We start from the raw sequence: 25,972 nt of genomic DNA, 5'->3' as shown, positions 1-25,972 counted from the left end.
TGTTTTATTTTTTCCTCTCTTCCCCTATGATCCTCTGTTTTGTTTCTTAAATTCCACATATGAGTGAGATGATATGAGAATTGTCTTTTTCTGATTGACTTATTTCACCTAGCATAATACCCTCTAGTTCCATCCATGTCATTGTAAATGGCAACATTTCATTTTTTGATGGCTGAGTAGTATTCCATTGTGTATATATACCACATCTTCTTTATCCATTCATCTGTTGATGGAAATCTGGGCTCTTTCCATAGTTTGGCTATTGTGGACATTGCTGCAATAAATATTGGGGTGCTGGTGTTCCTTCAGGTCACTTCATTTGTACTTTGGGGTAAATATCTAGTAGTGCAATTGCCGGGTCATAGGGTAGCTGTATTTTCAAATTTTGAGGAACCTCCATACTGATTTCCAGAGTGGCTGCACCAGCTTGCATTCCCATCAACAGCATAAGAGGGTTCCTCTTTTTCCACATCCTCGTCAACATCTGTCATTTCCTGTCTTGTTAATTTTAGCCATTCTGACTGGTGTGAGGTGGTACCTCATTGTGGTTTTGTTGTGTATTTCCCTGATGCTGGGTGGTGATGAGCATTTTTACATGTATCTGTTGGCCATTTGGATGTCTTCTTTGGAGAAATGTCTGTTCATGTCTTCTGCCCTTGATTGGATTATTTGTTCTTTGGGTGTTGAGTTTGATAAGTTCTTTATAGATTTTGGATGCTAGCCTCTTATTTGATAAGACATTTGCAAATATCTTCTCCCAGAGAATCCTCTGATTTTTGACCAGAGAGAGAAAAGGCACATCTGCCTTTTTTCTTTTTTCTATTTCTAGCTCAGTAGCGACCTTTATTATTCCAGTTATAGTCATAGTTAGTGACATCTAGTCACTTGGTCACATCTGAAGGCAAGTAGCTAGAAAATATGGTTTCTGGAGTGGCATGAGCTATGAGCTTCTGGTGACAGATGACTGTCTTTGCCACTGTAACCACTATCTGATTTTATTATTTTATCTGATTTTATTATTTTTTTTGTCTTTTGGTTACTAACAAATTAAATGTAGAAGAGGATAACATGTCAAAGACTTTGTTTCTAAAAGGTATTTTAAATTGAGTGGGTTCATGTTTCGCCAATGTTTTTTTAACTCCCCTGGATGTTCAGAATTCAGGTTTATCATTTTACCTTGAATGAGTTATTTTCATTAGGTTTATATTTCCTCTTGATACATTCACAAATCCACATAATCTATTAAAAGTTTGTCTGGCAAACATCTAATCAGAAAAACAAGTATATTAAACCCTGGCTAATAAATGGAACAATAGGCATCTTCATATTGGGGCAATTTCTCTAAATAAGTGGTGCCAAATTCCTAGAACCTAAACATCCTCTTCTCTGGAAAGGCTACAAACACCATGAACTTTCCTCACTCTATTTCCAACTCTTTTCAGAGTTCTGAATGATAATTATTCTTCTATTTGTGCTTGCTAGTATGCTACCAGCTCATAGAAGCCAGTATTCTCCATACTGGCTATCTTAGATTTTAATTGATATACACTAAGCTAGTATTTATTTTTCGTTTTCTTGTTTGTTTGGGAGCATACTTTGAATAAATGTAATGTTTACAGAAATTCAATCTGAGAGTGGAGGACAAAATGGGTTATTGTTAGGGGTAACACCAGAGGCGGAAGAGAAAGACCATCGAAACAGTGTGAATATAGTATAATAATGGTCAGTATGTTTTCTAATACTTTAGACACTGACAAAAATCCTGACTTTACCTGCTTAAATGACAAGTGAATTCATTTTCTCACTTAGAGGAAGTCCAGAGAAGAGCAAGCTTGGTTGGATCCAGGCTTGGTTAGATCCAAGCTTGGTTGAATTAACACCTCGATGACATCATTAGAGAGCCACATCCCTTCCATAACTCTGCTCAGCCATCCACAGCTACATCCTTTTCCCCCATGGTCATAAGGTTGCTGCCAGTAGCAACTGAGGAAAATTGCTTACTTATTCTCATGCAGCAGGAAAAAGAAAGAAATCTGACCCCTTAATATGGACTACAAATCTATTACTCCAATTTGAATGGGCTAAATAAGGTTGCTTTCTCACACATGGAGCAGTCTCAGTTGCTGGGAGAATACCATGTGCTGTTTGGATTTATATTAATCAGAATCCACCCCAAGATCCGGAAGTGTATTCCATTTCCCTCAGTCACGTGGGATTTGGTGGTGGCGAGGGAGTGGGATGGGGAGGGAATGGGGAATGGTGGCTATCTGAACATAATGAAGTTTCTGTTAGGAAAAAGAATTAGAAGAAGCCAAACATAATTTCAGTGAGAATGGGAGAGAGATGTATTATTGATTTCGGTGCCATGGGAATATTTGCTGTGGAATCCAGGTCCCTGTACTTGAGAGCAAATCATGTTCCTCATGATGGATATTTTGAGGTTCTTTATCAAAACCCTGCAAATACTAGATAAGGATGGTAATGGAGATGATAATGATGATGATGATGGTGATGACAGAAAGATGACAGTGAAAACTGCATTGATAACACCTATGATGATTTAACAAGGCAATTATTCAAACTGTGGCTACCACACGTTTTTTTGTTTTTTGTTTTTTTTATACTGAAGCATGCTAAATTTACAGAGAAAGCCCTAGTTTATTCCATAGGAAGATATATTTTAGGGATCAATAGTGACTTCCTGATGAATAAGACAAACATAGGTTTAGATGATTGAAGATAGGGAAATTTCTAGTGAGAAATAGAACTAGCTGCTGGAAACTCTGCCTTCCTTAAATGCTCTTACTCTTTGGATCTGTGTCTGTTCCTATTATTCAAAGACAAGTACCTGGATACTATAAGCAGAATAATACATACATTTGAGATTGCTTAGTAAAGTTATTTTTAAAGCCATGCCTTTTTTTAAAAAAAAATTTTGTAGTTAGCTCATATATTAGATTTCACTTATCAGACAACTTAATATCGAATGATTTAAAAAATAATTTTAAGTGTATTTTATTAAAATTAATTATGTTAAGATGAATAATAGGGAATAACTCATAAAACTTCTTTGTTTTATGATCTATAGGATTAAAAAAAAGTATGATAATTGTGATTAAAACCAAAATCCCATTTTTCTCAAATTAAATAAGAGTATTTATTTTAGTCAATAATATTATAGGTAAATTTAGAGGATTAAAGTGCCTGCCTTAAACACTTGTAATTAATAGTATTTTTTAAAACTTATATCTGAGCTATGACATTTTCTGGGAGGTAGTTTTATTAAAGGTTTGAGTTGGAAAGATCTTGATGTTACGTATTTTTCATAATAATATTCTTAGTGTTCATAATGTAGAAGCATATATATGTTATCTGAGACAAAGTATAATGCGATACTTTATGGAGCATCCTGCTCTGCCCTTTGTCCTACGTGAACTGATGCTAAATACATCACATGGAATTCATGTAGTGAGCTCATCTGTGCTATGGGAACTTCTTCATGATGGAGGTGATTTTACTAAGCATGTTCTCAAGGATGATCTCAACTATCCCAGAACCTCAAGTCACTCTATCATCATTTCCCTAAAAACTAAACTATCGGACTATTACATCTAGAGAAGTAGAGTCAATTAACTACTTTTGCATTATCTATCTTTTATAGAGCCCATTTTTTTGAGAGACAGAGAAAGAAAGAGATTAATATTAACATTACTGAATGTTTACTTTGGCCAGTCATTATTCTAAACACTCCCTGTACATTGATCATTTTAATCCTCACAGTATCTTGTGAGGTAATTAATACCTTTATCTTCTTTTACAGATGAAGCTTGGAGAGGTAAATTACTTGCCCATAGTCAAAGGGCCAGTAAGTGTTGCAGTCAGGGCTCAGACTCAAGCAACCTGCACCCTTACCCACTACACTATACCCATTATGAGTCAGCTTTAAGCGGGGGGGGGGGTGTAAAATGAGGAATTTGGGGGTTTGTGGTGAGCCACCATTCATTCACAAGACTGGGTACTCAGTCCTGAGGAAAATGGCACTTGGGAATATGCGGTGTGGTAATTTTGTAACTTAACATAGGACACCTGTAAGGTTTGTGTATGTGTCAGTTCCATGAGGATGAATAGAAATGACACACTGGATTTGTTCTGAAAATTTAAAGGAAGTAGTTATATGACATTATGAAAAAAAAAAAAAACTACAACAAAAACAGAAAGATCAGTGGTTGCCAGAGGTTGGGGCAGGGGATTAAAGGAGGAAAAATAGGTAGAATAAAGATAATTTTTAGGACAGTGAAACTGTTCCATAAGATGCTGTAATGCTGAATACACGTTATTATGCATTTGCCAAAACCCATATCACTAACTGTACAACACAAAGAGTGAATCCTAATGTAAACTATGGACTTTAGTTAATAGCAATGCAATAGTATTGTTTCATTAATTTTAACAAGTGTAACACACTAATGTAAGATAGAAGAAACCCTGAGTGAGGAAGAAAGGGGATGTATGGGAACTTGATATCAATTTTCTATAAACCTCAGGCTCTAAAAATAAAGCCTGTTCAGTTTTTGAAAAGGGAAGAAAAAATTTATTTGTAAGTGACCATATGACTGTAATTGTGAGTCAGTCGGGAAACAGGTGACTCATTTCAGAATAATTGTATCTTTCATTCATTAGTGTTGACATCCAGGACTTCCATATTCTCACTCAGGTACAGTCAAATTCCAAAAATGCCTTGATTCTGTGTTCTCTGTGTTCCACTAAGCTGTGAATTCTGGATGAGCCCAAGTCTACTTGCCTCATTCCTTCCTGAATAGGAAAGAAGCACCTTTCAAAAGCATCATTAATTCTTATAGAGCCACAGGGGCACAATTAAAGAGTGGTTGAGTGTTTTCCCCAAATGTGTAACTTACAGGGACAGAAGAAAGAAATCTCCGCCTGTATCTTTTAGCATGATTATCATGATGGGCTTGATTTTCCCATGCATAGTCAGCCTTTGTTAATATGCTGGCATTTGAAGGGAATATTTACTCTCAATTTTAAAAATGAAAGAGCTTGTATGGGCTGAGAAAAAAAGAAGTGGGCAAATACTAACATTTCTTGTGGAGTGGAAACTACTTCCCCTGCACTTTTCCCACCATTCAAGTCACAGTTTGTGAAGGAAATAGCTTTAGAAATTGACAGAGTCAATGGATCCATAACTGTGCTTTCTCTACACGGTTAAAGCTCAGTGTGAGACTGGCTGGCAACGTGAACAGTAAGGGAGACATAACAGGATGTGGCGTTATTAGAGAAAGCAGGAGAGAGTCACCTTTCTGTCATAACTAAGGTCTAGCTGACTCACCCATGCTTGAGAAATGCTTCTTCTGGTCTCATTTTCTAGGGTTGGTGGCTTGACTGCCCCCCCCCACCCCAAACAGTTTTTTATCCAGAAAAGACTTATGTGAGGCTAATTATCATATCTACCATTTCAGAATTATGGGTTTGCTTGGTCCTCATGCCTCTTCATAAGAAAACAAGAGATTTTTAAAAGATAACACAATTTTAGAAGAAAAGATCTAAACCCACACCAAGTAATAGGTTTTGCTATATACTGTTTGATAGGAATAGAGGTATATAGAAATATTCATAAATGGTATATGGGTACTCTTTAATTAAGAGTTTGCATAATAGGTAACCAAACTCCATCATGAATATAGGGTTAATAACCTGGGTAGCAACACTTTTTGTCTGTTCAGATTTTGATTATAATTGGGGGTGGGTGGGAGGGAGTGGTGTCTTTTTCTATGCCAATCTATGTCCAAATCCTGTTTTCACTTGCACATTTGAACCAGGTTGATATTGGACTTGTTGCTTCCTGTTATCAATTTTGATACATTAAGTGATGAAATTTCAAACTTTTGTCCTTAGAAAGGACAGCTTCTGTTCTTCACTACCTAACAACTATAATTCTGTTGCTACTTTTCTTGTAATGTCTGTTCCTGCATGCTACTGTACCATGCAATGCAGGATTAATGATAATGCAGTTCTCCTCAAATACTGACTTCAATTATTTATAACTATCCCATAAAATTGTGTAATATAAGCCATTGGTGTAGTTTTGGAAAGCCTCCAGTATGTTGAAATGAGGGGGAAACACAAAAATGTCAAGATTAATTACTAATCTGAAGTTTTTTCTTTTTTTTTTTCTATACCTCCATATACTCCATCTTTTACAACCAACTTTGTACTACTAAGGGTTTTTATAACAAAATACCATTGAGCACTATGTCTATTATGATTACTAATTTGCTCTGTCATGAGTTTACTCTATTGTGCTCTTTTATAAACCATTAGCTTATATCATTCGTTTAGTCTTCACAAAAGCCTGTTTTTATCATACCCATTATACAGATCAGGAGACTGAGGTGGGAAAAGAAAAGCACTTGCTAAATGTCACACATTTCTAATTACTGAAGTCAAAATTTAAACTCAGAAAATCTTGCTGTAATGTTCCTGATTAGTAATAAATTTCTGAACAGAAGCAATACTATTAGATGAAGAGTTTATGGACAAAAGTCACTATTTTTGTAACAGAGACTATTACTGTTATTATTACAGTTATTTATTGTAATTATTTTCTCTAGTGTCCTTTTCTCTTTTGACAGTCTGAACCACAAAATTCTGTCTATAATTTGGTACTTCAGGACTTTAAATTTCAATAGTGATTGAGTAAGATTTTTTAATAGTTCACTGTCTTACACAGTGCACTTCACTACTGTAGGTAACTGACTCATTTTCTTTCTAAACATAGTTATAATAGAAACCGCTGCTTCACTTTCTAGCAGATGGAGAGCAATCTTGTTTTAATGCACATCATTTACAATAGATACAAGCTGTCAGATAACTTCTGGTAAAATAGGGTGCTGAATCAGACATTTATTTTTAGTGGTATTGTTGACACATAGACTAACCCACCCAAATGGAAGTATTCCATATCACTTGGCTCTATAGATAAAATATGCTGTAATATTCTTTGTCAGTTTTCATTTTAGATTTTTGCTTTAGACTTCCTGCTGTACACCATGATTTCCATTACTTCTCTGTAAGCAGCTTGTTGTCTTAAAACCATTATACTTTAATAGTTATATATTAGTTTTTGTTTCTATTCTTTGTTAAGAATCATCTAAAAGCCGGTAGTTTTAAGTAGTTACATCATAGTTCTAAAAATGTGCCCTAGAATCCAACAGATTTAGATTTGAATCCCGGCATAGCTCCTTATGGACTGAGTGGAAAATATGTTTTAATTACTGAAAACCTCCATTTTTAAATATTTCTATCAAAGATTATTGTAAGAATCAAATGAGTTAATGTTTCTGAAGTGATTATAATTTACCATATGTATTATTAACTTTAATTTACTAATATGAGGCATCAAACATAAGGAAAGCCCCCAACAAAAACAGATTTTAAAAAGTGAAGGAGCTGAATTAACACCTACATGACAATATTGGTATATATCAGGTGTGTCTGTTCCACTTAGTTAATGTCTATCATCTATAATTTGATAAGTATTTTAATACTGCTACTGCAAAGAAGAAAGGAAGAAACATTGGTATTTATTATATGCACAATGCCTCTTTTGGCTAATTCATGTAGATGTGATATTTGGAAAATATAATGGGAGCTAGATTTGGATAAAATTAAAAATGCTAGGTGTATATTTTAACTGCACATATACTAAAAACGGAACAATACAAGGATTACCCTGACTTCTACATAAGGATGACACTTGTGAAGCATTTTATATTCCATATTTTTGGAAAAAATATATTTTGATGTTTTTTGTGTATTCGGTGATAAAGTAAGGATGGTAAAATTATAATAAATGGGGATTCAAGGTAAAAAGTTTATGGGACTCCTTTGTATTATTTTTATGACTTTTCTGCAAGTCCCAAATTGTTTAAAAATTAAAAAGACATAATCAATATCTTGGGAAATAAAAAAGTAAAAATAAAGTAGCAACCAGTCTTTTATTTTTTTTCAGTCTTTTAAATAGTATGTTTCAACTAGATCTGGATGAACCCTTATGGGGTAGGTGCTTTTAAAGTATAGAGGTTTTATGTTTTATGTGTATTACATTTTAATTTTTGGATTTGCTAGTAGTACTCTACAATAAAATAATGTATTTTTCTAAAATTCCTTTTTTTAAGTTGTTAAAAAGCCATGAGCTTACTTGATACATCTTATAAAAACAAATCATTAAGAATGTGATTTATTTTTTACTCCAGTGCAACCAGTATGTACTTTCATACGTAGATACACTCATAAATACAAATTATGATAAGTGTTATATGACTATAAACAGTGTGTAATTGTCAAGACTGACAGAGAGGGCATTAATTAAATTAGTTGGCCAGTGAAAGTCTCACTGAGGAGATGACATTTAAAATGTTACTTAAAGGATAAGAAAAGAAAATTAGGGAAGGTGATAATGTCGACAGGGAGCACAACGAGCATTGCAGAGGGAGACCAAGTCTGATACCTTGAGGAGGAAGAGAGTGGATGGAGCATGTTTGAGAAACTGGAAAAGAGACAGTGTGGTTGGAGTACAATAACCAAGGAGATGAGTGGCTCAAAATGAATGTGAAGAGAGAGGCTGTGGTTGTATCATCTAGAGCCTTGAAAGTCACACTGGAAAATTTTAAGCCAAAGAGTCAGTTGGCCAGATTTACAATCTAGAAAGCTCAGTTACTGTGAAGTGTGTTGTGTGTGTGTTGTGGGGCAAAATGGGAATGGAAGGATTAGTGAAGAGCCTATTTTGATAGCTTAAGGTGGGTAACAGTTGCTTGGACTAAGGTAGTACCTGCATAAATGGAGGAAACATCATTTTGAGATCTATTATGTGTATGTATCATGAATATATTATGGATGGAAGAGATTTACTTAATTACAAATAGCTATGGCTTAGCGGTGCCTGGGTGGCTTAGTTAAGTGTCTGCCTTCAGCTCAGGTCATGATCTCGGTGTCCTGGGATTGAGCCCCATGTCAGGTTCTCTGCTCAGTGGGGAGTCTGCTTCTGCCTCTCACTCTACTTCTGTATTCTCCTTCTCTCTTTCTCAAATAAATGAATAAAACAGAACAAAAACAAAAACAAAAGAAATAGCTATGGCTTAAGACTTCAACTGAAATCATGCCAATAACAATGGCATACTTAACATTCAAGAAAATATTAGAAGCTTGCTATTAATGAGCATTGTGTTAACTAAGACTTCTGACTAAAAATGATTGTTTTTAAGTGAGTGAGATTTAATCATGATTATTATTATAATCACAAATTATGTGAAACTTTTAATTTCTTATTTTCCTTTAAAAACTCATTTAAATGGATATAACTTACTGAGAATGTGCTATTGTTCCTATTTTCTTAATGGTTCAATTATACTTAAAATGATTAACGACATAATTTCATATTATCTTGGTAGAGGTTGATGATGCACTTCCTAAATGAATAAAATAATAATAAGTGAATAATTAATTTATAAATCCTGGATATTGTGAGCTTGTAGGAGGTAAATGTATATCTAATAGATGATGAAAAATCATTAGCTAATATTGTTTGTAATCATGATATTCCATGGGGATTAGTGACCTTAGTTATCATAATTATGGTAGTATAAACATTTAATCAATGCTATCAGTATTTTACCACTGAAGAGTTAACAGAGAAAAGACAACCAAAAAGTAGAGAAAACAAAACAAGAGAGTTGGTGATGTGGAGGGCATAACATTGCATATTGAGAAGAGCTCTGGCTTAAGTCAAAAGAGTTGGCTTCCAGTTTTAGATTCAGGTAACCTTGGTCAATTCACAACTGATGATTTGTAAGGTTTTCTTTCAACTCACAAATTCTGTGCTTTTTCTGAAATATACCAGCGATTAGAGCCCTCTGGCTACTTTTATCTAAGTGTTCTTGTTCATTCTACTTTCTCTCTGCACAACAGCTTGTTTTAAAAATCAGAACTTAAAAATCAGTGAAGATATTTCATTGTCTATCATTGTTATTTGAGTTTATTGAGAAGGTGGATTCTTGAGAAGAATGGAAAGATCAGATGAAGTGTGATGTCTTGAAGCAGGAATGAGATGATTAAAACACTGAGCCATTGAGATAGCGGGTCAAATAGAAATAAGGAAATAATAGTAACTAGTTTTAGTAGTTGGGTAGGAAAACATTGCAAAAGTAATCAGTAAAAGAATTCTGGACCAGCTGCTACTATATTTCCAATTGTCTTATTCCCCCTTAGAGTGACTCTGTATCCTCTAAATTCCAGAGCTTATTTTCTCTTTAATGAGGCTATAGGGGATTTAAAGCTGCTTCTCCAAATCTGGATTTCAGCAAAATCTGTTTGTTACTATCACAAAAAGAAATATGGCCCCAAAATAAGCATGATCATAATGACTACAGAGAGAAAAAAGCCTACAACTTGGGTTAGAATACCTTGAGTAGAGTTCTAGTTTAGTACCTTACTGGCTGTTTTATACAACTATGTGAAAAATCATTATCTGACATTCAAAAGCAGCATTTGTAAAATGTGAACAATTTTGTCTATTTCGGTTATCCTCATCAGGAAAATAAGAGTTAAATATGTTTTTTTATCTGGAGACTGCTCTATGTTTGTGAGCTAGTTTTTACTATTCGTCAATGTAGCCTGTCTAGTATGACCATTGATGGATACAGAAGAAAACTGGGAAATTTCTTCACTACTATTAATCAACTTTGTATTACCATAGAGTTTAACAATGATTGAGTTGTATTCACACACCCAACGCTAATTAAGAAAAAAGCAGAAAATTCCACAAAACTCATAGTTCCTCCAGCTCTGCAATAGATCATCGCAGGGCCATTAACTTCTCTGTAAGATTCTGCTCACTCTTCTAACTTCCATCTCCACCTTCTGCTTCCTTGTAGAGCAATCACAGATTCTCTCGCTCACATTATGAGTTCTCTAAATGCCATCCAACTCAATACAACTGGAATTCAATATCTTATGCATACAATGCAGATTAATGCTTTTCTCCATCTCTGTTTCTTAGCAGTTCTAGTGTAGATTTTCCACAAAAATATCAAGTAGTATCAAAGTTTCAGTGTTTTTTTAGCCTATCCCCTAATATCTAACATTAGACAAGTCCAAGATATAATAATCATCTGCAGAGTATAATAATTTTGACTTGGTGCCTCACCAGGGGTTATAATCCTGATTTCGAGCAGACATCTTCCTAATGCATCTTAATGTAAATTCACAAATTATCATATATCCAAATGGTTATCAATCAGTAGAATCATCTTGCTGCATAAAACAGTATTATTACCAAGTTGAGGAGTTTTTATTCATTTTGTAAAATTCGATTCAAATTATACTTTGTAATATAAACCTTTAATTTCATTTTATGGAAATATGTGAATTTGCTTGAACAGAGAAAGTGAGTTTATAAATATGCCACCTAAACATATCTGTTGTGAAGTGAGCTGTGTCTTTTGTAGTAAATTAGGTACTTCCCAAAAGTAGAGGTTCAAGGTTCAGACAAGCTTTTGTGTTTAGGTAGGCTATTTAGGTGGTTATTCCAGGAAGCAAGAGTGTGGGGTGAAGAAAAGTACAGGGAGGAGGTAAAGGCAATATGAAGCATGTTACTGCAGGAACTGTGATGAACTGGGGCTTGATTGTCCTTAGAACTTTCTGAGAAGCATATGGAATGCTTGTCAGAACTGCCTACCTGTGGACTCATCATGACAAACTCCTTTCCTCTTGGGTTGAGTGTTGCCTTGGTATGTTAATTCCCTAGGCTTATGTATGCCTACTGAACAAGATTTACTTTGCTCAGGGTGAAATGTTGTCAATATATGGAAAATCAAAGCTCATTTTTAACTGTCCACCATAGATTCTACAAGAATTAGAAGCCAAGAGAGTGCGTGGTAGGACGTCAGGTACATTCTTATGTATGCATTTGTGAACTTCAGTGATAAACCATCTATAAAAACACTGTTTAAATCATCCGGAGCCCAGTACTATTGTTTTTAGACCTATACTTCCAAATTATATTTTCAAAATTGGAAAACCAGAAAGTAATTAAACTGGACCCTCTATTTATTTTATGTTTATGTCAAAACTGCAAATAATGTGAGATTTTATCCTATTTGCAAGCCAAGTTTACCTGCCAGAGCTTCCTAGATCTTGGCAGAAGACAGGAGACTGGGTCAAAGATAAAGTACTTTATTGCTCACAGGACTGCAGGCAGCATGAGCTCCACGCTCAAATTAGTTCTCCTCCTTTTCAAACATCATTGAAAAGATAAAAAAAGCAGCACCAGGATGCTTATATTCTAGAGGAAGCCTCTAGGGGCAGATCTGAAAGATCATTAACGGCCTTCCCATCCCCATACCTCCCACAGTCTAAGGTTATCTCTCCTCCAAGTACAGGATTCTTGCTGTCCTTCCACCTCCACAAAGTCTGAAGTTGCTAAAACTTCATCTTCTTTTTTTCTCCCCCATCATCTCCTACTTCATCCAAAGCTTTGCCTGGAAGAGTCAAATGAAAGAGGGACCAAAGCATATTAATAAACTGTAACCAGAATTAAGTCTTAATGTCCCAATTCTCATTCTGAACAGGCTGCCATTCAGAGACTATACACATTTAGGCAGGTCTGGGGTTGCCACTGTAGGGTAAAGAAAGACACATTGTGTCAAGGAACTGTCGGGAAGAAATCCTCAAATTTCTGAAGCCTATATAATGCCCTCAAAGCTTTTTACCTGAGATTTTTTCTTATTCACAAGGCATCAAATTATGTTGTTCTAGTTGCACAGTCTTCTAGGTCACAGAGAGCTTTATTCATCACAGGATAGGCTCCCCAAGTCCCATTCAAGGAATGTAGAGGTGGACCCAGATGGATGATATCAACACAGTAAGTTTGTAGGATAGCTAAGCAACTCTGAGTTTAGGAAACCACCGATTTTATAAGGCCACAGCTAGCCACTGGCCCACCAACCTTTGCCCTGGAGAGAGGCATTATCTTTATTATTCTGTTCAGGGGACAAATCCCCCCCTTGCCCCAGAGGGAGACACTGCTTTACAAACATCCTTGAAAGGGTAGTATAAAACAAAAGTTGCCAATGCCTTTGCTTAAAACAATGGGCAGAAATGTCAGAGATCCAATGGAGAGTTGTGTCCAAATATTTTGTTGATTTTGGTGGTGGCATTCTAGTCTTTCCATCTGAAATAACTGTATCTGTTACTATATCCCCCCGCCTCCTGTCAGCTGTGTTTTAAAATAATACAGCCTGAGAAGAACTGGCAAATAAAATATTAGTTGTGTAAGAAATAAAAAATAGTTTTTTTAACAAATTTACTTTTTGTTCATCGCTATAATTTTTTTATCTTATTTCTACCCAATGTTGTAGTAATGAGGAAAATGGAACTTCCATTTCATTATTTTTAATAAGATACATGTACAAATAGTAAAAGCTAAATTGGAAAATGAAGGTAATGGAGAAAACCATTGAATTTTGTAATAATTTGGCTCTACTTTAGGCAGATGGTAAAAGAAAAAAGTATCCTTTATTTTATTGCATTTAATACTTTAATTTTAAAATACTTTGACTCTCCAAAAGTTGCAAAATTAATAGAAAACTCCTGTAAACCATACACCCTACTTCTCCTAGTGATAACATCTTACATACCATAGTAAATTATTAAAACCAGGAAATTTAAATTGGTACAATATTAACTCAACTACTGATGTTATTCAGATTTCATCTACACAGTTTTTGTGTATAGTTCTTTGAAATTTCATATGTACGTATTTATATAAACATCACCAAAATCAGGATTCAGAACATATCCATCACCACTGAAAAACTCTCCTTTTCTTTTTTCCTTTTTAGAGTCACACCCTTCCCTAGCCCTAACCTCTGGCATCCACTGATCTGTTCTCATGACCATTATTTTGTGATTTAAAGAATATTACTAAATGGAAAATGTTTCAATTAAATATTTTGAGATTGACTTTTTTCCACCCACTCAACAGGAGTTCCTCAAGATCCATTCATATTGTGCATATTGGTGGCACATTCCTTTCTATTGCTGAATAGCATTCCATTGTAGAGACATAACACATCACTTATCCATTCACGTGTAAAAGAAACCTTTGGGTGGTTTCCAGTTTGAAGCTATTCATTATTTAAATAAATAATGTATTTAATAAATTATTTCAAGCTACTATGAACATCTGTGTACAGGTTTTCATGTGAGCATAAATTTTCATTTTTCTAGGATAAATACCCAGGAGTATGATTGCTGAGTAAATTGCATGGTAAATTCATGTCTAATTTTATTTAGAAACAAAAACCAAACAAACAAAAAAACCACTGCCAAACTGTTTTCCAGAGAATCTGTACAATTTTACTAGCACTATGAGATCTAGTTGCTCAGCATCCTTTCTAGCATTTGGTATTGTCAATATAGATAGATAGATAGATAGATAGATAGATAGATAGATAGATAGATAGAGATAGATATTTATTTTAGCAATTCTAGTAGGCATATAATGAGATCTTATAATACCTTTCATTTGCATTTCTCAAATGGCTAACAATTTTAACATTTTTTATTTGCTTATATTCCCATCTTTTTAAACGTAATGTTATTTATTTTGTTATAGTAAAAGCCAAATTGTGACTCTAAACAATAGGACTTCTTTTGCCCAACTTATTGATTAATTGATTTATTTCTTGTCATTTGAGAGGTTGTATTAAATTTTGTAATTATATGAGAAGCTAATGCTCAAGCATTTAATTGCCCCAAAACATTGGGGCTGGCACTTTTACACAGTTGCCTTTCAATTTCACCACTTCGCTTTTTTGTTACTCTGAAATCTTATATGTTTCTTTAAATACTGCCCTGATTTAGATTGGCTTCACAGCAATTTATGATCATGTACTGCTTAATTAAATTATTTTCCTTCTAATCCTATTCTTATCTGTTCTAATAAAATTTCACTGGAAGTTTGCAATAAGGGGAATGAAGAAGACTATTAGTTTACTAAAGTGAGATTATATTAAAATGATACGTGAAAAATATATGGTTTTAAGGTTATAGGAGACTGGCTAGAAGTTAAGTAGTTAAGTCCCTTCTGTAAAAAAGAGATAGCTTTATGCATTCATTTCCTTCATTCAGTTATTCTACAAATATGTAATTTTGTCACAACCCACTACAAAGAATACCAGTGCGTAGAACCATTGTATCCCTCCAGGATCTTACAAGGAACATGGGGTGAAATGGGTTATAAGAAATAATTAAAAAGTAATATCAGCCACTCTGGACTATAGATAAAGACTCCATGTTATTAACTGGCTTATACTTACCAACCTAAGCATTTTATTTTTACTTTTTAAAATCTGTAAACAAACATACCTGGAATCAAAATTTTCTAGGTTCACTTCTAGTATTCAGAGACTGGAAGTCAGAGAAATATTCTTATAGTTGGCAGTCAGAAGGATTCCCGACTGCGCAAAGCAGCTTGAAAAGGAATGTATGTTGTGGCTGCTTGGCCCCACATCTAAAAAAAGGAAAAGAGGTGTAAGTTAAACCATGATATTGGAATCTCTTTGTATATACTTAAAAGAAGCTGATAATAAGTGATACCTTGCTCTCTCAGGATGGACCACAGAGAGAACAAAATTGAAAAGGCAAGTATCTTGGAGAAAGGTGAGCATAGCCTCAAGAAAAAACCTGGGGGGGGGGCGGTGTCAGTGGTGCTGCTGTCCCAGCTTTCTCTATGTTTCACTAATTTGTCTATAAAGAAACAGAATTCATGTTTTCTATGTACTTAAAAAAAGGACACAAAGTGATATGATTTTAATTATGTTGAATACCTGCTAAACAGTGTAAATTTATATATTTTACTTCCTATGTTATAGTTTCAGTTTAGTTGACCCTCACCATCATATTGCACAAAGCTGCACTGAAATTCTCAGAATTACTTCAGAGAAAAGAAGATTCCATTGTGTTTTAGGAGTAGGAAAACAAAAAGATACAGAATAAATATAGGTTTAACAGGTTAAAAAGAAAAAAAATGTATTGATGTGAGTCATGTGAGTTTAGTCATTTAATGATTATATTCAAAGAGCAGTTCTTTCCGTATTTGGTGCAAAAATAGGAATATCCAACATTTCACACACTTAACAGCGGCAGTCATAAACACAGTATATTAAAATAGATTTTAAATAGTTAGACAATGTGTTCGGCCAGTTATGAGAACTGGTGTATTTGCTTATCCAAATAAGCGAAATGTGTGCAAGTATGAAAATAATATTTTTTGTGTGCAGACTTCAATAACTCTTGTTTATCCCTGTCTAACCAATAACAATCACATGAGTTACATCAATGAGAGTTTCAAAGACAAAATAACAATGTTTTTTGTTAGCTCATTCTTATGTTTATAGAATAAGTTCTTACATAGGCTTTTACCTAAGTTCTTTTCTCAATAGGATTAAACAAATGGTAACTAGCCTACTGAGTAGTAAACTTTTTTTTCAGCACACAATTTTTGTGCTTAATTAATGAAAGGGATATGCCTAAGTGAGATTTATTAGTTCCTTGTTGACAAAGATCTTGCTCTTGATAGGTTATTGCCATATAATATATATATTTATATATATATATATTATATATATATAAAGATTTATATATATAATATAAAGATGTATATATATATAATATATAATATATAATATATAATATATAATATATATATTTATATATTTTTATATATAAAGATTTTATCTATTCATTCGTACCACAGAGAGAAAGCACAAGTGGGGGGAGTGGGAGAAGGAGAATCAGATTCCCCACTGAACAGGGAGCCCAATGCAGGACTCAATCCCAGGACCCTGGGATCATGACCCGAGCTGAAGGCAGACGCTTAACTGACTGAGCCACCCAGGTGCCCCTATATTTATTTGAATGAATAAAAATGGAGAAGAATCTATGTCTACATGTTTATACTTTTAATTAAAAATTTTTATATATTATACATAAACAATAGAAAGATGATTAAAAGGGCCAAGTTTCTATTTCTGACTCTGTAGCTACTATCCTTGTACCTTGGTCCATTAGTTCTCCTCTCTGACATCCAGCTTCCCAGTTCCACAGAAGAAGGTAAGACAATTCTTCTCCAGAGTACCTCTCAGGTTTAATTTTTTTTCCTGTAATGTGTAAATTTTATAGATTTTTTTAAAGTCATACATAAAAGGTAATAATTAGACATTATTTATGTCCCAGAATAAACAGTTAATATATCATATTTCTACCACATGCATTTGTATTCATACATTTAGAAAATTGCATAAACTTTTATATTCATGTTTTATAAATTTAAAAGCAAATTAAAATTAGTATGTTATGTATGCTTTTTATATCCATACATTTTTGTAAGTTTAAAAGCAAATGATAGGTGACATAAAGCATCTTTGTTATTAAAGACTGTTCAATATAATGCCCTATCCAGTGAAATACAACAATATAATTATTTTCCTATTTGTTAGACTTATGGAGGGTGGATGAAGTTGAAATTGGGAATGAGAACAAGATTTCATTGGGCAGGATGGAATAGTGTACTGACAAATACTCTGAACCTTTCAACAAACCAAATTGATAATTGATGCTGAGATTTTTCTAACAGACATTTATTGACCGTGCCTCTGCTTCAAAATACTGTATTTACTTCAACTACCTGTTTCCAGACTTTGACTTTTTTTTTAAGATTTTTATCTATTTGAGAGAGAGAGATGTGAGAGAGAGAGCACGAATGGGGGAGGAGGGGGAGGGACAGAGGGAGAAGGAGAAACAGATTCCCTGCTGAGTAGGAACTCCATGTGGGGCTCCATCACAGGACCCTGGGGTTATGACGTGAGCGAAAGGCAAACACTTAACTGACTGAGCCACTGAGGCACTTGACTTTTTAAACAGAAAGAAAGGAATCATCAAAATCCCTAAATCGTATATCTACCAGTGGGTTTCATATGCTCACTTCTGCTTTTACATTTATCTATGAGAACTCTTCCTCTCAGCATGTAATGTGGCACTTCTAAATTTCTCCTACTTCCTGCTCAGAATTGTGATTTGTGACTTGATTTGGGAGGGAATGCAGTGATAGAAGAGTGAAGGGCCAGCACTCTGCATTCCTCAAAGTCCAGCTCTCATACCTTGAAGGGCCAATTGCCTGTCATGGGCCCTGGATTTCTGACTGAGGTGACAAATAGGTAAGGAGACACAAAATGTATTTCCATTTTCTCTCTGGTCAGTGGTTTTATTTTAGTTTTGGTCAGAATATATAGATTGGTCATTTTGTCTCTCATTCCAGTTTTATCAGTAGTCTGGCAGTTTTTAATTCCTTCTGAATTCTAGATAATAGTTGACTGAGTGTCTCCTAGTAATACAAATTGGAGTCCTTTCCTGTTACTGCAGGACTTTTGGAAAGAAGTAGAGACTGACTCAAGGACCACTATTCTGACACCATCTTTTTTTTTTTTTTAAGATTTTATTTATTTATTTGAGAGAGAGAGATAGCAAGAGAGAGCACGAGCAAGGGGGAGAGAGAGAAGCAGACTCCCCTCTGAGCAGGGAGCTTGATGTAGGGCTCCATCCCTGGACCTGGGGATTATGACCTGAGTTGAAGGCAAATACTTAATTGACTGAGCCACCCAGGTGCCCCTATCCTGACACCATCTTAAGCCATTTTCTAATATTAACTTTTGATTGTTTGACTGGATGATTTTTCGTATATTCAGTTACATAAAATCATAATATTTGACTAATACTGTTAAATAAATTGAGCCATTTATTACTTGAGAAATGCTACTAAATGTAATTTTTAAAATTATGTAATTTGCGGGTACCTGGGTAGCTTAGTTGGTTAAGTGTCTGCCTTGGGCTCAGGTCATGATCCCAGGATCCTGGGATCGAGGCCCATGCTGGGCTTCCTGCTCAACAGGGAAGCCTGCTTTCTCCCTCTTCTTCCTGCTCATGCTCTCTATCTCTGTGTCTCTCTCTCAAATAAATACATAAAATCTTTAAAAAAATAAAATTATGTTACATGAATAATATTAAGTTAGTAAAATTCCAAGACTTACTTTACTAAAATTCTGTCAGCAATGTGTAGTATATTATTTTAATATATAAACATAAACTCAGAAATACAGTATTGCTACAAAAATAAAATGTGTCCTTAGGATTTCAAAAGATGCAAGTCCTTAGTATATGAAAATTCAAATGTATTACAGGATGTGTATTTTTAAAATGTACATAAGAAGTATACACCTCTTTGTCCACCATCCCCCAAATAATATAATACCCCCTCTCCATACCAAGAAATCTACAGAGTCTCAAATAAGAAAATATAAGTAAATATAGAAAACAATATATAAATATAAAGCATTATTATTTATGTGAATTTTTCAAAAAGAGGTAAGCTTTCAGTAAAAATATTTTTTTTAATAGTAACCTTACTTTCATTTCCAATGTAGATATTTTCCAAAGCTAGCATTATAAGTAGATATTTGCCTCTCAGTGTCTTATTAAAAAAATTGTCTTTAATCAGAGGCAAAAAACAATTGTGTTCCCACCATAATAAGTGGTCCAATTATATTACTCCCTGTATTTAAAAAAAATCAATTAATTTTTTTTGATATTTATACAAGTGCTATATAAATTACTTTTTTTCTGTTTTATTTATACTGCTAAAGTAATGTACAGACCATTAATTTTAATAGTGTGGTGCTTTCATTTAACTTTAGCAGTCCTAGATTTTTCTCTAGGCTGTACTTCTCCTTTCCTTGATTACTGAGAAGAGACAACAGAGATAAGGACACAAGTTAGGAGGCAACTGACGTAACACAGGGAAGATTTTTTGTAATCCTAAACTAAAGCAATAGCAGTAGAAATAAACTGTTACAAATAGATTTTGAGAGACTCCTACGGGTTGTGATTGATTAGAAATAGTGCAAATTTATATTTATGGGATGGCTCTGGCTTGAATTATTAGATGATGATGATATTCTGAGATTGGGAATAGAGAAGAGAAGCATATTTGGAGGGAAAGATATTTTCAGTTGTAGACTGTTGAACTTTAATGTTGAACATCTAAGGGTATAATGAAACGAAAAAGTTAGAAAATATTCTGAGATAATATATAATTTTCTAGAATCACAAGTAAGAATTGAAGGGGTAGCTCCCATAATATGAAAACTGATAAAATAAGCTTATGAAAATATGTCATGAGTTTGGCCATTATTCTTTTTTGAAAGATTTATGTATTTGAAAGCAAGAAAGAGAGAGAGTGCATGAGCAGAAGGGGCAGAGGGATAGGGAGAGAATCTCAAGCACACTCTGCACTGAGCATGGAGCCCAATGCAGGGCTCCCGCTCACCACCTTGAGATCACGACGTGAGCCAAAAACAAGAGTCTGATGCTTAACTGTGTCAGCCAGGTGTCCTTCTTTTATTTTTAAAATAATTAATATTTTATTTATTATTTACTTTTAATTTTAATTCCAGTATAGTTAACATACAGTGTTATATTAGTTTCAGGAGTACAGTATAGTGATTCAACAATTCTATGTATTACTCAGTGCTCCTCAAGGTAAGTATGCCCTTAATCCCCATCACCTATTTCACCCTTCCCCCCCACCCACCTACCCTCTGGTAACCATCAGTTTGTTCTCTTTGGTTAAGAGTCTGTTTTTGGTTTGTTTCTTTTTTCTTTTCTCATTTGTTTGGTTTCCTAAATTTCATAGATGAGTGAAATCATATGGTATTTGTCTTTCTCTGACTGACTTATTTTGCTTAACATTATATCCTCTAGGTCCATCCACATTGTTGCAAATGGCAAGATTTCATTCTTTTTTATTGCTGAGTAATATTTCATTGTATATATACCACATTTTCTTTATCCATTCACATATTGATGGAAAATTTGGGCTGTTTCCATAATTTGGCTATTGTAAATAATGTTGCAATAAACAGGGGTTCATATATCTTTTTGAATTAGTGTTTTTATATTCTTTGAATAAATACCCAGTAGAGGAATTACTGGATCATAGGGTCATTCTATTTTTAATTTTTGAGGAACGTCCATACTGTTTTCCACAGTGACCGCACCAGTTCGCATTCCCACCAGCACTGTGTGAGGGTTCCTTTTCCTCCACATACTCAAAGTTCAGCCTAAAGAAGAGTCTAAAAGATTTTTTATTGGTAATTGCTTAGACAAAGGGAAAGCTAATAATATATGAACCTGTAAGAATATGTGACATCTTGATTTTTTATCTAAGCCAAAATATAAAGCTGCATCTTTATTTTTAGGAAAGTGTCAACAATTATAGGGAGGAATAATTGTGGTAATTTAATTTCTCCAAACAAAAAGTAACTTAAAAGGAGAAATTAAACTACCGAATAAGAAGAATAAGGAAAGAGATTTAAGAGAACCAATATTTAAAAGTATGTTCCAGCATTCAGTCATGGTTAAGCATTTAAATAATTCTAAGAGATGATTTCTGGTTAAAAATGGTAGGATGTGGGATGTTTGTTTATGGTTGAATTGCATGAGAAAATCTACGATGTGTCAGTAACAGAGTTTCAGAGAATACACCCAGTTTTATTAGTAGTATTTTTTAATATAGTTTCTTCAGTCCTACTAGCTTATAACCAATTGAGCTGAACAAATGAAACAAAAGAGAAAACAACACACCAGGAGTTTGTGCCCCCTGGGTGTACCATGCTACGATAGGCTAACATGGCAAACCTGTCTCCACATGGCCATTTCAGCCTGTCTCAGGGCCATAACTATTTATTTCTACCTTTTCTGTTCTTTTATTATTTTTTTTCTCTTACAAAGACTAGTTAGTAAATAACAGTACTTACCATTAAAATGGATGGCAGATATCACCATTCCTTAACTATACTCTTCCATTTGAAGAAGTTTCAAATTCCTTTGCTTTCTTTTGTGCCTCTCATACTACTTTCTACTATATATTTCACCAGATAGCCTCATTTTCTCATTCACAAATTAATCTTAAATCCTAGGACTAAGACTATCCAAATGTGACTTTGAAGCTATTTCCTGATTTTCCTGTGTGTCCAGAAATATGTCCAGTTTTGCTTATTTAACAAAAATTTGAAGTACGTGACTCAGCTATATGAGGAATAGAAAGATGTAAAAAAACTGTAGATATCTGCTTTCTAAAAATTTACTTTCTGGTAAACACAAAATATGCAACTAAATAACTGAAATGTTGGTAGTATAAGAGAAATAGAAGAAATACACAAATTTAAAGATGGGTAATTTTTTTTTCCCTACTACTTGAATACTGGTTTCATGATAATCTTTAAGCTGGTCCTTGAAGAATGGGTAGGATTCGGTATCATCATTATCTCTTTTTGGATCAAAGTCTTTAAGTACTGGGCCTTTATCCTTTATAGCCTTTACCCTATGCGTTTTGGATCAAAAGCCTTTAAGTACTGGGGCCCTGGGTGGCTCAGTTGGTGGAAGCTGCTACCTTCAGCTCAGGTCATGATCTCCGGGTCCTGAGATGGAGACCCGTGTCGGGCTCCCTGCTCAGTGGGGAATCTGCTTCTCCTTCTGCTTCTGCCTGCCGCTCTGCCTACTAAATGCTCTCTCTCTCTCTCTGTCAAATAAATAAAATCTTAAAAAAAAAAAAAAGCCTTTAAGTACTGAGTAAAAACTAGAGAAGTCTTATGTGTGAGTAGACAACCCTACCTAGCTTCCTGAGGCTTAGGTTCTAGAAAGAAAATATTAAACTCTAATATGACAAGGTCTGTACTAAAATTATTAATAAACCTTTAGAAACAGTGTATATGTGTTTGCATGTGTATGCTAGAATAAAACAGGCACACAGGAATGTACTCTGTCCATACATAACAGGTAATGCCACCTGTTTATTTTTTAAAGATCCTGTGATGGTGAGAGATTTGAGAATGAAACTGTTGGAGTAGTTTCAGTTCAGGGCAAAATCTAACTGGAGCAATGGAGAATCGAGTATTGGCCTGGGGGTGAAACTGATAAAACCTCAGCCTGGCTCATTTGCAAAGTCCCTGCTGTTCATCTCTCTCTCTCTCTCTCTCTCTCTCTCTCTGAGCCAGAGTGATTACATTCACATGGACATTCATCGTGAGTCTGGCAATTTGTCTTTCACTCTGTTTGTATTTTCTGTTTACTAGTGAGACTTAACATTCCTCTCTCAGAACATTTGTCATTTGGGGAAGGAAGTAGAGTGGTTTATTTAGAATAATTTATTCCAGAGTGATTTTTCTCCCCCCCCCACCAAAACATCGTTAGCCAATCTCAAAACTCCACAGTTACTTCAGTGTTCAGAATGTAAGAGCGTAAGAATTTTGAAAACCTAGTCACTATGTGCTAAAGAGTGTGTTAGATATTTTACAGATAGCCTCCCTATAATTCTATAAGAGCTATTATTGTTTGTATTATAAAAACAAAGTCTCAAAGAATTTGCACAGTTTATAAGTGCTGTGTATATTTAATTAAGTAACCCATGATTCTCTATAATGTTTCATAAAATAATAAAGAGAAATGGTTTGAAGAAGTTAGCAGAACAGATACATTATGACCCAATTAGATCTGTTCTTGCTGTGTCACACATTTGGACAAATCAAAATTTATTCTAATCTTTCAAAACAGAAGTAGACACTGAACAAAGCCTGACAATTACATAGTCTGTGAAATTAGGATTTTTTCTTATATGTTTGTGCCAACATTAACATGATTTCTTGCCATAGGTCTAAGCTTCCATAGTATCAGTTAAAAACAGACTTTTTCCATGTCTGGTTTCCTGTAATGCTTGTTTTGAGCAAGGGCACTAACTGGATTATGTTCTCTTTTTTTAAAGATTTTATTTATTTATTCGACAGAGATAGAGACAGCCAGCGAGAGAGGGAACACAAGCAGGGGGAGTGGGAGAGGAAGAAGCAGGCTCACAGCGGAGGAGCCTGATGTGGGGCTCAATCCCATAACGCCGGGATCACACCCTGAGCCGAAGGCAGACACTTAACCGCTATGCCACCCAGGCGCCCCCTGGATTATGTTCTGATGAAAGAAGTTAGAAATGAAAACAATCTAGTTGTACGAGATGTGCTGACTCGAGATGTCAAGCAGGGGGCAGATGTATAATCCAGGAAGGGGATATTAAAAAACACGGAGCTGATACTAACTAGTGAAGACCCAGCATATACGGCAGCAGTATAATTTATCAGGGTTTTTTTTTTTTTTTTTTGAGTGATTGAGTCATAGGACTAAAAAAGAGGCAATAAAGTGTGATCTGCTTGATACATAGCTCTAAAAAATTTTAAAGAAGGATAGGAAGCCATTGTTTCCTAGCAAAATCCACTTGGTAGGTTATAAGACATTTGAATAGAATATTATACTTGACTATAGCTATATGACAATTTCATAACATTATGTAGGTGGTAAAATAGTGTAACATTGACAAATATGATCCTGCTTTCCTATGCTTATTAGTAAGTCCTGCTTCCTCCGAGTGTTAGATGTGTACATATGACTTGCTCTGGTCAATGAAGCATGAGAAGTATATCACTTATCTGCAGAGCTTTTTAGATCCCAGGTGTGATTTACCACATTTCCTTTCCCTATCTTAGTAATTACAGAAGCATGCATTTAAATGGAACATCCATCTCTGTAAGAATCTAAACGATTACAGTGTACAGATCATCAAGAGCCTTCATGTAGCATCAGCTAGAAACAAACCATTATTTTAAGGCATTGATATATGAAGTTTGTTACTGCAGCATAACTTGGCCTGTTCTGTCGAATATACATATTGAGAATTCCTTGGTAGTACAAATCATACCTTCTTTACCATTATATCTCCAAGTATCTAAAATAGCATCCAGCATAAATATTTATTGAATCAGTGGATGACTTAATGAATGATAACACATAAATATTTGTTGCCTCTTTGAGTGTACAAGCTGATAGCATAGCAAAAACAAAAATATAAAAGCCATCTAGAAATAAGGAGAAGTTATTTACATAATTTATGGGCTAGAAGTAAGTGCATTTTACTGGTAGAGAGCAAAGGTTAACACTAATTGAGCTAAGGAGAAGGAAGAAGAATTTTGGGACTTCCATTAGTGAAGTAACTTGAGGCTCTTGCCAATCACAGGACTAACAACAGGGATTTTTGAGGTGAAAAGATTCTTTTTTTTTTCCTTTACATAAAAAATGCTGCATTAGAAATTTAGTTGTACTTTTTGTGATTTTAGGTGTGAAACTTTTACATAGCAAGGAAACATGAAATGGACTTATAAATTGCTGAGTAGTTTCTCTCATTCAGACAGATTTTTTTTTTTTGCCTTAGTGAAAGAAGAAAGGAGAAATTTGGCAGCCAGCCATATAATTAGAATTAACCTTGGCCATGAAGGCATGACAGATGAACCAGCCCGATCACTCTAATATTTACCTGTGTGAATGTGGAATTCCTGTCTTAGACCAGAATGGCACAGAAGGAAATGTTCCTCTTGAAATTTTTCTCTGTATACTACCAGTCATATTGCTTCCTCAGGACATATCGTAAAGATATGCGACAAAATACTGTAATTGTATTGATCAGAGCTGTTAAAAAACAAAACAAAACAAAACAAAAACCAAAAAACACAACATTGGTCACAAACTCAGATTTTAATAGAAAACAGATTTCTGGTCATTTGAGTGATTTTTTCCAATATTTTTCAGCTGAAATTTTTTGACAGTCATTGGCCCTGTAAATTGAACCTGTATTCAAAATATTTGAGCTAAATTAGTTTAACATTTTACAGTTAAGTTAAAATAGAAAAACTGCAGTTTTCTCGGAGGACAACACAGATATACCACCACCACCTGCTGTGTACACACC

At 34.5% G+C, this 25,972-nt stretch overlaps 1 protein-coding gene and 1 non-coding gene across 2 annotated transcripts in view; both read left to right on the top strand.

Annotated features, from left to right (window-relative positions):
• Positions 1 to 25,972, top strand: part of LOC148110721 (low-density lipoprotein receptor-related protein 1B-like) — an 851,096-nt gene that overhangs the window by 554,755 nt on the left and 270,369 nt on the right. The window lies entirely within an intron of this gene.
• LOC123783462 (U6 spliceosomal RNA) lies at positions 7,699 to 7,803 on the top strand. Its single transcript, XR_006777212.1, has one exon. It is a non-coding gene; the product is annotated as a U6 spliceosomal RNA (small nuclear RNA).

Source organism: Ursus americanus, chromosome 1 (genome assembly GCF_024610735.1).
Source record: "Ursus americanus isolate L20-20 chromosome 1, mUrsAme1.1.p, whole genome shotgun sequence".
Taxonomy (NCBI): Eukaryota; Metazoa; Chordata; class Mammalia; order Carnivora; family Ursidae; genus Ursus; species Ursus americanus.
The sequence above is the reverse complement of the archived record's forward strand: the minus strand, read 5'-3'. Positions and strand labels throughout refer to the sequence as shown.